This window comes from Chrysochloris asiatica, unplaced genomic scaffold (assembly GCF_000296735.1).
Source record: "Chrysochloris asiatica unplaced genomic scaffold, ChrAsi1.0 scaffold00188, whole genome shotgun sequence".
In the NCBI taxonomy this organism is placed as follows: domain Eukaryota; kingdom Metazoa; phylum Chordata; class Mammalia; order Afrosoricida; family Chrysochloridae; genus Chrysochloris; species Chrysochloris asiatica.
Genome location: NW_006408706.1, coordinates 5356707 through 5368305, shown reverse-complemented (window position 1 = coordinate 5368305; position 11599 = coordinate 5356707).

Here is an 11599-nt window from a genome sequence, read left to right as displayed (position 1 = left end):
TTTATTTATTTTGTCAACTATCCACCATCCAGAAAACTCTTTTGATCCCTTAGCTAATACTTGTAGATCATAGCATTGATTTCTCCCTGCAAGATACCGCCATGGAAGTGTTGGTACAAATAACATGATCCAGGAACAGCCCTGAAACACTAGACAAATAACATCCTTGAAAATCTAGTCTGGCCAGGATGGGCAGTTCAGTATTAAAGATCCTTCTGAGAATTTCATCTTGTTCATTTACGGTCTGTCTGTGACTAAGCAGAAATTCAAGATGGACCCTGAGAATAAAGTCAGCTTTGTGACATTTGTCAACAAAGCTATATTACTGTTTTGATCCAGATGGCTCTCTAGATAAAAGAGAGAAGCCTGTAAATCATACAATGGATGTAATTTAAGAAGTGGTGAGTCAATGGCACTGAAAAGCAAAGAATACTATGATCCCTTTTCCTTTTTTTTTTTTTTTTTTTTGTCCCCTGGATTATTAGTATCACATCCTTCACTATCCTCCCCCATTAATTCCATCAGCTGGGAAAACACCTATAACACTAGAAAGGAAAGGAAAATCATGCTTAGCAGCACCAGGGTCCTGCTGAGAAGGAGAGTGTGATGATTGTAGCAGTTTCTCTCCCTGAGACCTCATGCAATCTTTCAGTCCAATTTACAAGATGAAATTACCAGACCTCATTTGGTAATGAAAAAATGCATTTACGATGAGAATTTTCTGTTTTAAAAAAGTCAGGGCATTTCCTTTTTAATCAGAAAGAAATCGGTTTTATAACTATGCTAACTCAGATCAATCTTATTTTTCCTTTTTGATGTATATTTATAACCTTTTCTTTTCTAATTCTCAGTATCACCCAAGGAATCTGTTCTATTATGTTGTTCTTCCTATGATAAAGAAGTTAAGTTGATATCAACAAGAAATGTGTACTGAAAGGTACCTGACAGATTAGATTCAAAAGACAGCCATTGTGCCTTTGAGCATATGTTAGTGCAAATATAAAAGTAAAGAGATGACTCTGGTTAGGTATTGTGATCATATTGTTCTACCCTTATTAATGTATCTGGAGATTGTAGTTGGATTTGCAGAGTCCTGTTGTGGTGTTCAGGGTTAATGCACTGTACTGCAAAGTTGCTTTGTACTTCAGGGTCAGCAGTTCAAGCTCACCAGCTGTTCCTTGGAAACCCTATTCAGAGTTTCTGTGAGTCAGAACCAACTCAACAGCAATTAACAACAACAACTTGGGTTTTCAAATATTATTTTCAGATTTATGGTTGCATACTAAGTTTTTCTTAATGAAATTTATCCCAAAATATATGGGTTTTTAATTTTGCACACTTTTTAAAATAAATAATATAGTCTCATATTAAATCCTTTGTAAGGAAAGAAAATACTAATATGGATCTGGTTGATCTTTGTCCTGTTTTACTTGTTCGTTGTTGATTTTTCATTGTTTAAAAGACCACAAACTGCATTTAAAAAATAAATTAAAAGTTTCATAAACTTGTAAAATTTTTTCCAAAAGGAAGTGTTTTTTGTTTTTTTTTTTTTCTTAATACTAAAGTCTTACAATCTGTGAATGGTAAAGCAGGGTTATAAAACCAATATTTTGTTCTTTGAAAAAGTTCACAGGGACAGAGAGCATTGTCAAAAAGACCTTTGCTTTGGAAACAAGCAGGCAAGAATTCACATTTGTCCTCCACCACTAATTTGGAAGACAACTATCTGGCCAACTGATTGGAAGCAATCCACATTAGTGCCCATCTCAAAAAGAGGTGACCCAAGAGAATGTGGAAATCATAGGACAATATCTTTGATATCCCTCGCAAGTAAAGTTTTACTAAAAGTAATACAGAAATGGTTACAAGCATTTTTCATGCTGGAGGAACTGAAGAAAAAGTTCAAGCCTTAACTTTCATTATTGAAAGATTCTCTGGGGAAATTATTGAATGATGCAGAAACAATCAAAAGAAGATAGAAGGAATACACAGAGTCACTGTACCAAAAGGAAATGGTTGAAGTGCAACCATTTCAAAAAGTAGCATATGATCAAGAGTAAATGATACTGAATTAAGAAGTCCAAGGTGCATTGAAAGAATTTGCAAAGAACAAGGCACTAGGAATTTATGGGATAAAAATTGATACCTTTCAAGGTGACACAGGAGGCACTCACTCACTTATGCCAAGAAATTTGGAAGACAACTATCTGGTCAACTGATTAGAAGAGATCTGTATTTGTGCCCATCCAAAGAGAGGTAACCCAATGGAATTCAGAAATCATTGGACAATATTTTTGATGGCCCATGTGAATAAAGTTTTACTAAAGGTAATACAGAAACGGCTGCAAGCATACATTAACAGAGAGCTTCCAGAGGTTCAAGCCGGATTCAGAGAGGCTGTGGAGCAAGAGACTGTGGAACAAGGCATCATCGCTGATATCTGGTGGATCTTGGCTGAAAGCAGAGAATGTCAGAAAGATGTTTACCTGTGTTTTATTGAATACACAAAGTCTTTCAATTGTGTGGATCATGACAAGCCATGGACAACACCACAAAGTATGAGTATTCTGGAATACTTAATTGTGCTCATGAGGAATCTGTACATGGGCCAAGAGGCAGTTGTTGGAACAGAGCATGGGAACACTCACTGGTTTAAAATTAAGAAAGATGTGTAACAGGGTTGTATTCTTTCACCATACTCATTCAACCTGTATGCTGAACAAATAATCTGAGAAGCTGGGTTATATGAAAAAAAAAAAAAAAAAAAAATGTGGCATCAGGATTGGAGGCAGACTCATTAACAACCTGCAATATGAAGATGATACAACCTTGCTTGCTGAAAGTGAAGAGGACTTAAATTATTTATTGATGAAGATCAATGAGCACAACCTCCAGTATGGATTGCATCTCAATGTAAATCCTCACCACTGGACCAATAAACAACATTCTTATCAACAGAGAAAGATTGAAGTTGTCAAGTACTTCATTCTTCTTGGATCAACTATCAACACTCATGGAAGCAGCAGTCAAGAAATCAAATGACGTATTGCATAAGGCAAATCTGCTGCACAAGACCTTTATAAAGTGCTGAAGAGCAAAGACATCAGCTTGAGGACTAAGATGGGCCTGACCCAATCATGGTATTTTCAATAACCTCATATGCATGCGGAACCTGGACAGTGAATAAGGAAGTCCATAGAATAATTGATACTTTTGAGTTACGGTGTTTGAGGTGAATATTGAAAATGTCATGGGCTGCCAAAAGAACAAACAGATCTATGTTGGAAGTGAAGCCAAAGTGCTCCTTGGTGGCCAGCATGGCCAAACTTCAGACATGTTGTCTTGAGGGACCAGTCGCTGGAGAAGGATATCATGTTTGGTAAGATGGAGGGTCTCAGAAAAAGAGGAAGACCCCCAGCGAGATGTATTGGCAAAGTGGCAGCATCAGTGGGCTCAAGCGTGGCAACAATTGTGAGATTGGCCTAGAATCGAGCAGTGTTTCCTTCTGTTGTACATAGGTTCACTATAAGTCTATACCAACTCAGTGGCACTTAACAACAACAACAACAACTAATTTGCTATTATGACTCAGGAAAGCTGCTTTTCTTCTTTGAGATTCTTTACCCCATATCTGGATTTAAAAAAAAAAAAAAAAAGTAGAAAACTGATTTTAACACCCGCATTGTAAAATGGCTTGGAAATTTGAAATGCATACATGAAAGTGTCTAGCCTAATGCCTTCCTTGTCTAGTAAGCTTAAAAATAATAATAATGTAGGAATTTTCAATATTAACAATATTGAAAACAGCTACTTAATTTTTTTACTGTTTTAATTGTAATGAAGCTTATCTTTTTTCTCTCAATGACCTATTAGCATTTTTATCTTTGTTCTATTGTTGACTAAATCATTAATAAAACTAGAAGGTTCCTTCTTGCAGTAGTTTCTATCTACCAATAGTTTTCTGACCATTGCTACTTTTCTGCTGAGAGCCAGTCTCTCAGTTTCGTATTTTTCTCCCCTCCACATCTTCCTATGCCCCTGAGTAACAGCAATGTGAAAAATAAATCCACTTTTCTTGCTTGCTTTTGTTATTTCTTTAAATAACTATCTATTAACCACAGAACTAACCATTTGAGATAGTATGATGAGCAAAACAGTTTTGATTTGTTTTGTTTTCCTTTTCCTCATGACCTTCATACACAAATTTTGGGGAGAACCATTAATCAAATAATACTGATATAGCAAGGCATAATAATGATAATAAATTACAGCATTGATAAATATTACATCAGATAGGAAAATGGTGTTTTGAAACTATTTTATTGTTGCCATGTGCCGTGGAGTCGGTTCCGACTCATAGCCACCCTGTACAGGGTTTCCGAGGCTGTGAATCTTTACGGGAGCAGAAAGCCTCATCTTTCTCCCGCGGAACAGCTGGTAGTTTCGAACTGCTGACCTTGCGATTCACAACCACTACGCTACCAGAGCTCCTTTTTAAAACTATATAGAAGAGAAATATGGATTGTAGGGCGGCTTTCTTGAATAAAATTAAACTAGGTGAAATATTTCATTAGGGTAAAAACTTGAAAAGAGAGCAAATAGGAAGAAACAGAGGTCCTCTGATGGGAAGGAGCAAGACATATCGAATGTTTGAGTAAAGGAGAGAGGTATGTCATCAAAAAGCCTTAACAGGGAAGTGGTGGACAAAGAAGATGTGGCGGTAGCATGGCCTTTGGACCAGGAGGAGTGCAAATGTTTTCAAGAATAGAATGGGTAATATGATTACATTTGCATTGTGAAAGAGTTCACTGACTGTTTTGAGGTTTGTTGTTTGTTGTTGTTGTTTGCCATAAAATTGATTCTGATTTATCGAAACCTTATAGGATAGAGTAGAACTGCCAATAGGATTTCTGAAATTGTAATCTTTACATTCCCCAAATCTTTTCTCCAGAGGAACCATGGAGTGAGTTGAACCACCAACTTTTAGGATAGCTTAAATTGCACCTCTGGTAGTGTAGTGGTTACAAATCGGGCTGCGAACCTTAAGGTCAGCAGTTCAAAACTACCAGATGCTCCACGGGAGAAAGATGAGGATTTCTCCTGCCGTAAAGATTTACAGCCTTGGAAACCCTGTACAGGGTCGCTATGGGTCGGAACTGACTCAATGGCACTTAACAACAACAACAACATATTTAGCTGTGGGCTGTTAACCAAAAGGTTGGCAATTCAAACCCAGCAGACACCCTTGGGAGAAAGATGAAGCTGACTGCTCCCTTAAAGATTTACAGTTTCAGAAACACTTGTTGTAAGTGTCATTGTTAAGTGGTTGTTGTTAACCAACTCATAGTGAACCTATATAAGGTTTCTGTTTCATCTCAATGATTGCAGTCCCCTCCTTATAACAATAGTTCGGACTTCCTCCCTGTGGTTATTCCATCCCACCCTTCTTCCCAAACCTTCCAAGCTTTGTTCTTAGGTAAATGTTGCCCTTTTGATCTTGAATTGTTGACCATTCCATGCTGAACATACCTTACTAGTTTTGTTCCCCCCCATATACCTATCTACTGCTTGGCTGAAAATTGGGCAGTTAGGGCGAGTTCCATTACAGACCTGAAGAGTGGCCAAGGGCTATAGTCTCAGGTTCCTCCAGTCTCTTTCTGACCAGTAAGCCCAGTCATTTTTTTGTAATAAATTTGAGTTTTATTCCACATATTCTTCCAATCTATCCAGGATCTTCTAATATGATCTCTTTCAGAGCAGTTTATATCATTTTTAGTGCTCCCTTCTTTGAAACTCTCTGCTACATTTGCCAGCATTGCCTACTCCTTTCTCTGGAAGCTCTTATTGCTTAATTTCTACTACAAGTGTAATATTGTAGTATGTCTCCAAGTGTTTCTCCTAATTATCTTTATGAGGTGTCATTAATCCAGTACACTATTTAATGTTAATACAATCTTTTTTTTTTTCATTTGTTCTTCTCATTATACACTTACACTTCTCCTTTACCCATGTATTCCCAGTGATTCAGTGATTACTTATTATGCTTGTAATCTAAATAACTAAGCATTTCTTTTCTGACTTTCAGACCCAAACAGACAACTGCCTTCTGGATGTTTTCATTGATACGACAATTTAAAGTCAATATATCTAAAACTGAACTCAAGGTTATTTGTTGAAATGAGTCTCCTTTACTTAGATTACTTTGTCTTGGTAAATGATCTTACCATCAGCCTGAGATCAATTCAAAATTTATCTCTCTCCCACACACCTCAAAATCAGAAGATGATTAAATGTTATTAATTCTACATTCCTCTACCATTAGCTCCACCACTGCTTTCCTTCAAACCCACATCAGTCCTTACTGGAGTCACTAAATACACCTAAAAACAAAAATATCTACAACTATTTGGCCTTATTTTATTTTAATCTGTGTTCTAACATTTACCCATAGGATTTTTCCCTTTTAGACTTCAAATTTTCACTGATTTCCTACTCACTATAGGACAGTTGCAAAATATGTTAGTATCTTGTTGAGGTTCTCTGTAATTCTAGACCTATCTACTTTAATCACATCCGTTCTCACCATAATTTCCCTCATCCTAAAGTAGCCCAGCTGGCTCAGCTCCAGAAGAAATATATGTGGCAGACTGTTCCCGTAAAGATCACAGCCTCGTAAACCTTATATATGGTTTTGTTCTGCCCTACAGAGTTAATATGAACAGAATCAATTGATGGCGACAGGTTTAGGGTTGTTGTTGTTTTAGTTTCTTTTGCTGTTGTTTTTATGGCCCACTATTATTGAAAGGTTAATTTGGAGCCTACTTATCCATCTTTCAAAACTCAATTTAAGTTCTAGTTTGTCTTGAGAATCTTTTCTGCCCCCATCTTTTGTGCATACACTGTATACAACACATATTTCTTTAATAATAGAGCATTTTATTTGTATATTAGTTTCATGCTTATGTCATTTTACTAAAATGTAAATGACCTGAGGCTATTTTTTCATGCAGTTTTTCTTAAAATATTTTGTTTCAGGTAGATGTTTACATAGCAAATAAGGTTCCTATTTTACAACTTACATATATTTTGTTCAATGCCATTGATTAAATTTTCCAATTGTATCAACATTCTTATTTTTTCCATTCTGGTTATTCCATTTCAATCGATCTAGCTTTCCTGCCCCTCCTGACTGTGTCTTCCTTGCTTTAGAGTAATGTTAACGGATCTCAAATAGATGTTTTGCTGTTGTTGTTTAAAGGAGTAAAATAGTCACAGGTAACATTATTGATTTATGAAACAATCAGCTCTGAAGACAAGATTTTATCTGTGTGCCTCTGAGTTATCCAACCCAGCTCATTTCTTAATAATGTAGTGTCAACACACAAACTAATATGTATAACAATAATTCAAATTTTAACCCATGCCTATATGTTGCCACACCTAATCCTAATATCCTAGCAAGTCACTCATTTTCCATGAGCTTGGTTCTCTTTATTTATATCCTTTATACATGCTGCAATGAAGGTACTGGTGAAGAACAAGGAGTTAGATATTAATGGAGTACAAACTGAAGTCTTTCACTCATCTATACCAAGAAACTTGGAAGATAGCTACTTGGCCAATCAATTGGACAAGCTACATTTTTGTGCCATTCCAAAAGGAGGTGACCCAAACAATGCAGAAATCACTAAACAGTATAATTAATATCACATACAAGTAAAATTTTGCTGAAAATAATTCAAAAACATTTGCAACAGTACACCAACAGGGAATGGCCAGAAATTCAAACTGGATTCCGAAGAAGACGTGGAACTAGGGATATCATGCTGATGTCAGGTGGATTTTGGTTAAAAGCAGAGAATACCAGAGATATGTTTAGTTGTTCCTCATTGAATATGCAAAGGATTTTGACAGTGTGGATCATGACACACTATGGACAACATTAAAAAAAAAAAAAAAAAAAACTGGTATTGTAGAACAGAACTGATATTCCAGAACATTTCATTGAGCTCATGAGAAACCTGTACATAGTCCAAGAGGCAGTCATTCCAACAGAACAAGTGGCAAATGAATGGCTTGAAATCAGGCAAGTTGTGTTCTAGGGTTATATCTTCTCACCATACTTATTCAATCTGCATGCGGAACACATATTCTGAGAAGATAGATTACATGAAACAAACGTGGCATCAGGATTGGAGGAAGACTCACTAATAATCTGAGATATACATATGATACAACCTTGCTTTCTTGAAGTAGAAAGGATTTTCAATACTTACGGATACAATTAAAAACTATAGACTTCCATATGGGTTGCATCTCAATGTAAAGAAAACAAAAATCTTCAAAACCATTAAATAACATCATGATAAATTAAGAAAAAGTTGAAGTTGTCAAAGCCTTCGTTTTACTAGGATCCACCATCAACACTCATGGAAGCAGCAGTCAAGGAATTAAATGATGCATTGCATTAGGCAAATCTGCAGCAAAAGCACTCTGTTAAGTGTTGAAGAGCAAAGATACAGTTTGAAGACTAATGTGACTCTGTCCTAAGCCATGGTATTTTCAATTGCTTCTTATGCATATGAAAAATTAGACAATGAATGAAGAAGACCTAGAAGAATTGATTAATTTGAATTATAGTGTTAGAGAACAATATTAAAAGTATTATGGGCTGTCAGAAAAACAAACAAATTTATGTTGAAGAACAGCCAGAACGCTTCTTAGAAATCAGGATGCCAAGAGTTTGTCTCATACTTTGGATATACTACTGGGAGGAACCATTCCCTAGAGAAAGGCATCATGTTTGGTAAAATGGAGGCTCAGTGAAGAAGAGGAAGATGGATTGATATAGTGGTTATAGCAGTGGGATCAAATATAAAAACAACTGTGATGATAGCACAGAAACAGGCAGTGTTTTGTTCTGTTGTGCATAAGGTCCCTATGAGTCAGAACCAACTCAACAGCACCTAACAACAATAACAACAAACCAAAATGATCTTTCTTCATAAAAATATGCAGTGGAAAACTCTACTCCTTCTTCTTTCAGAGCAAGCTTAGATGCTTAGATGACTGGCTTAGATAATACTTTATTCACTGTATGCCAGAAAGATTGCCAGACTCTACTGGGAGTCAAAGTATGATCCTTTTCCAAATATGCTTGATGTATAATTGTACATTTAAGCTATTTTAGTTAGAATGACAAACTCTAGTTTGGGGACAAGAAGTATACTCATCTTGAACAGTTGTTTTCTGGGTACACCCTACTGTCTGGGTACAAATCCTATCTTAATTGTGATTTTCTGTATATTGCATAGGCAGTATAGAAAAAAATCAAACTTCTATGTGTAAAAAATACCGTTTATTAAGTGTTTACAAATTTCCAGGAACTATTGAAACTATTAGTTTAGAAAACAATGGTACAATAAAATCATACAATCTCATTTCACAAAAGTTAAAAATATAAAAGTAAAAAATTTTATACATTTGTTTAATAAAACTAGATTTCTCTAAAAGGTTCTATTTCCATTTGTCAGTGGGTTATTTAATTTCATCACTTATAAAATCATATATCATCTATGGATGGAAATTTTTTTCACATTTAAGTGACTATGTAATGAAATTTATGTATTGTCTCTGTCAATGCTTGTGGCTCTTTCTCTGATCTTCCTTACATTTAAAAAATTATTTTCCTCTCACCCATTTCCAATTTTGCTGTCTCATTTGTGCCAGGAGTTGGTTACAGCAAGGACATAATGAAGGTGTCACTCATGGTTGGGTGCACATTAGCCTGATTGGAAGTAGTGAATCAATTCTTCAGTCTCATCTGTTCCTCTGTGTGGTGCAGGTACCTTATAGTCTCCCTTGGCATGGATAGGCTCTAACACTTGAAGAGTGTTATTATTATTATTGCATGGCCATGAGAATGACCTTGAGTGCCCATATGGGCCTTCTTGCAACTAACTGATGTGGATACTTTTCCAGACGCATGGCTGTAGCCTCCTTTTTATCATTTCTACTAGGGGACCCATCTCACATTCTCATTTGTCCTGCTTGTCTGGTGACCCATTTTATGCGTCCATGTCAGAGTGTCAAGACACTTTCAAAGTAAAAACAAAAAATTAATAATGGAAAATTCTATTCCTCACAACTTTGTATAATGTACAAATTTGATTGGCATATTTTTTTAGAAATAATTCCAGTTACTGGTTGAAAATATTGAGTGGAATGGTTTATGTGTTAATAACTACATTAACAACAACAAAATATTCATCTTTGAGATGCAGTTAAACAACTACTTACAATTTTAAATGACTATTATACATCTTAATTGTATCTTGATTGTATCAGGATTTATATCAAAATTTAAAGTGACAGTTTCGACATAAAAACAAACGGCCACCACTCATCTGTCTGTCGTGCTGTGGTGGATTGAGTTGCTGTGATTCTGAGGGCTATGCCACCAGTATTTTAAACAACCAGCAGGGTCACCCATGGTGGACAGGTTTCAGATAAGCTTCCAGACAAAGACAGACTAGGAAGAAAGAATGATGAACTACTTCCAAATCGCTAGTCACTGAAAACCTTATGAATAGCAGAGAAACACTATCAGATACAGGACCAGAAAATGAGCTCCTGAGGTTGGAAGGCACTCAGAATGCAACTGGGAAAGAAATGCCTCCCCAAAGTAGAGTTGACCATGATGCCGTGAATGTTGACCATGATGACATGAATAGAGTTAAGCTCAGGGGAGAAAAGCTCACAGAACCTTCATTTACTGATGGGGCACAAATGAAAATGAAGAGAAACAGCTATAAACATCCATTGAAAATCGGAACATGGAATGTACGAAGCATGAATCTGGGAAAATTAGAAGTTGTCAAAAATGAAATGGAACGCATTAACATCGATATCTTAAGCATTAATGAGCTGAAATGGAATGGTATTGACCATTTTGAATCTGACAACCACATGGTTTACTATGCAGGGAATGACAAATTTAAAAGCAATGGTGTTGTATTCATTGTCAAAAAGAACATATCCAGATCAGTCATGAGGTACAATGCTGTAAGTGATAGGATAATATCCATGCGCCTACAGGGAAGCCCAGTTAATACCATTATTCAAATTGATGCACCAAACACTAAAGCCAGTGAGGATGAAATAGAAGAATTCTACCAACTTCTTCAATCTGAAATCGATCAAACATGCAATCAAGATGTATTACTCATTACTGGTGATTGGAAGGCAAAGGTTGGGAGCAAAGAAGAAGGATCAGTAGTTGGAAAATTTGCCCTTGGTGATAGAAATGATGCTGGAGAATGAATGATAGATTTCTGCAAACCCAATAATTTGTTTCAAATATTTTCTTTAGACAGCATAACAGATGACTATACACATGGACCTCACCAGATGGAATACATAGAAAACAAATTGACTACATCTGTGGAAAGAGAAGATGGAAAAGCTCCATATCATCAGTGAAAACAAGGCCAGGGGCAAACTGTGGAACAGACCATCAATTACTCATATGCAAATTCAAACTGAAGCTGAAGAAAATGATAACAAGTCCACAAGAGCCAAAATATGACCTTGAATATAT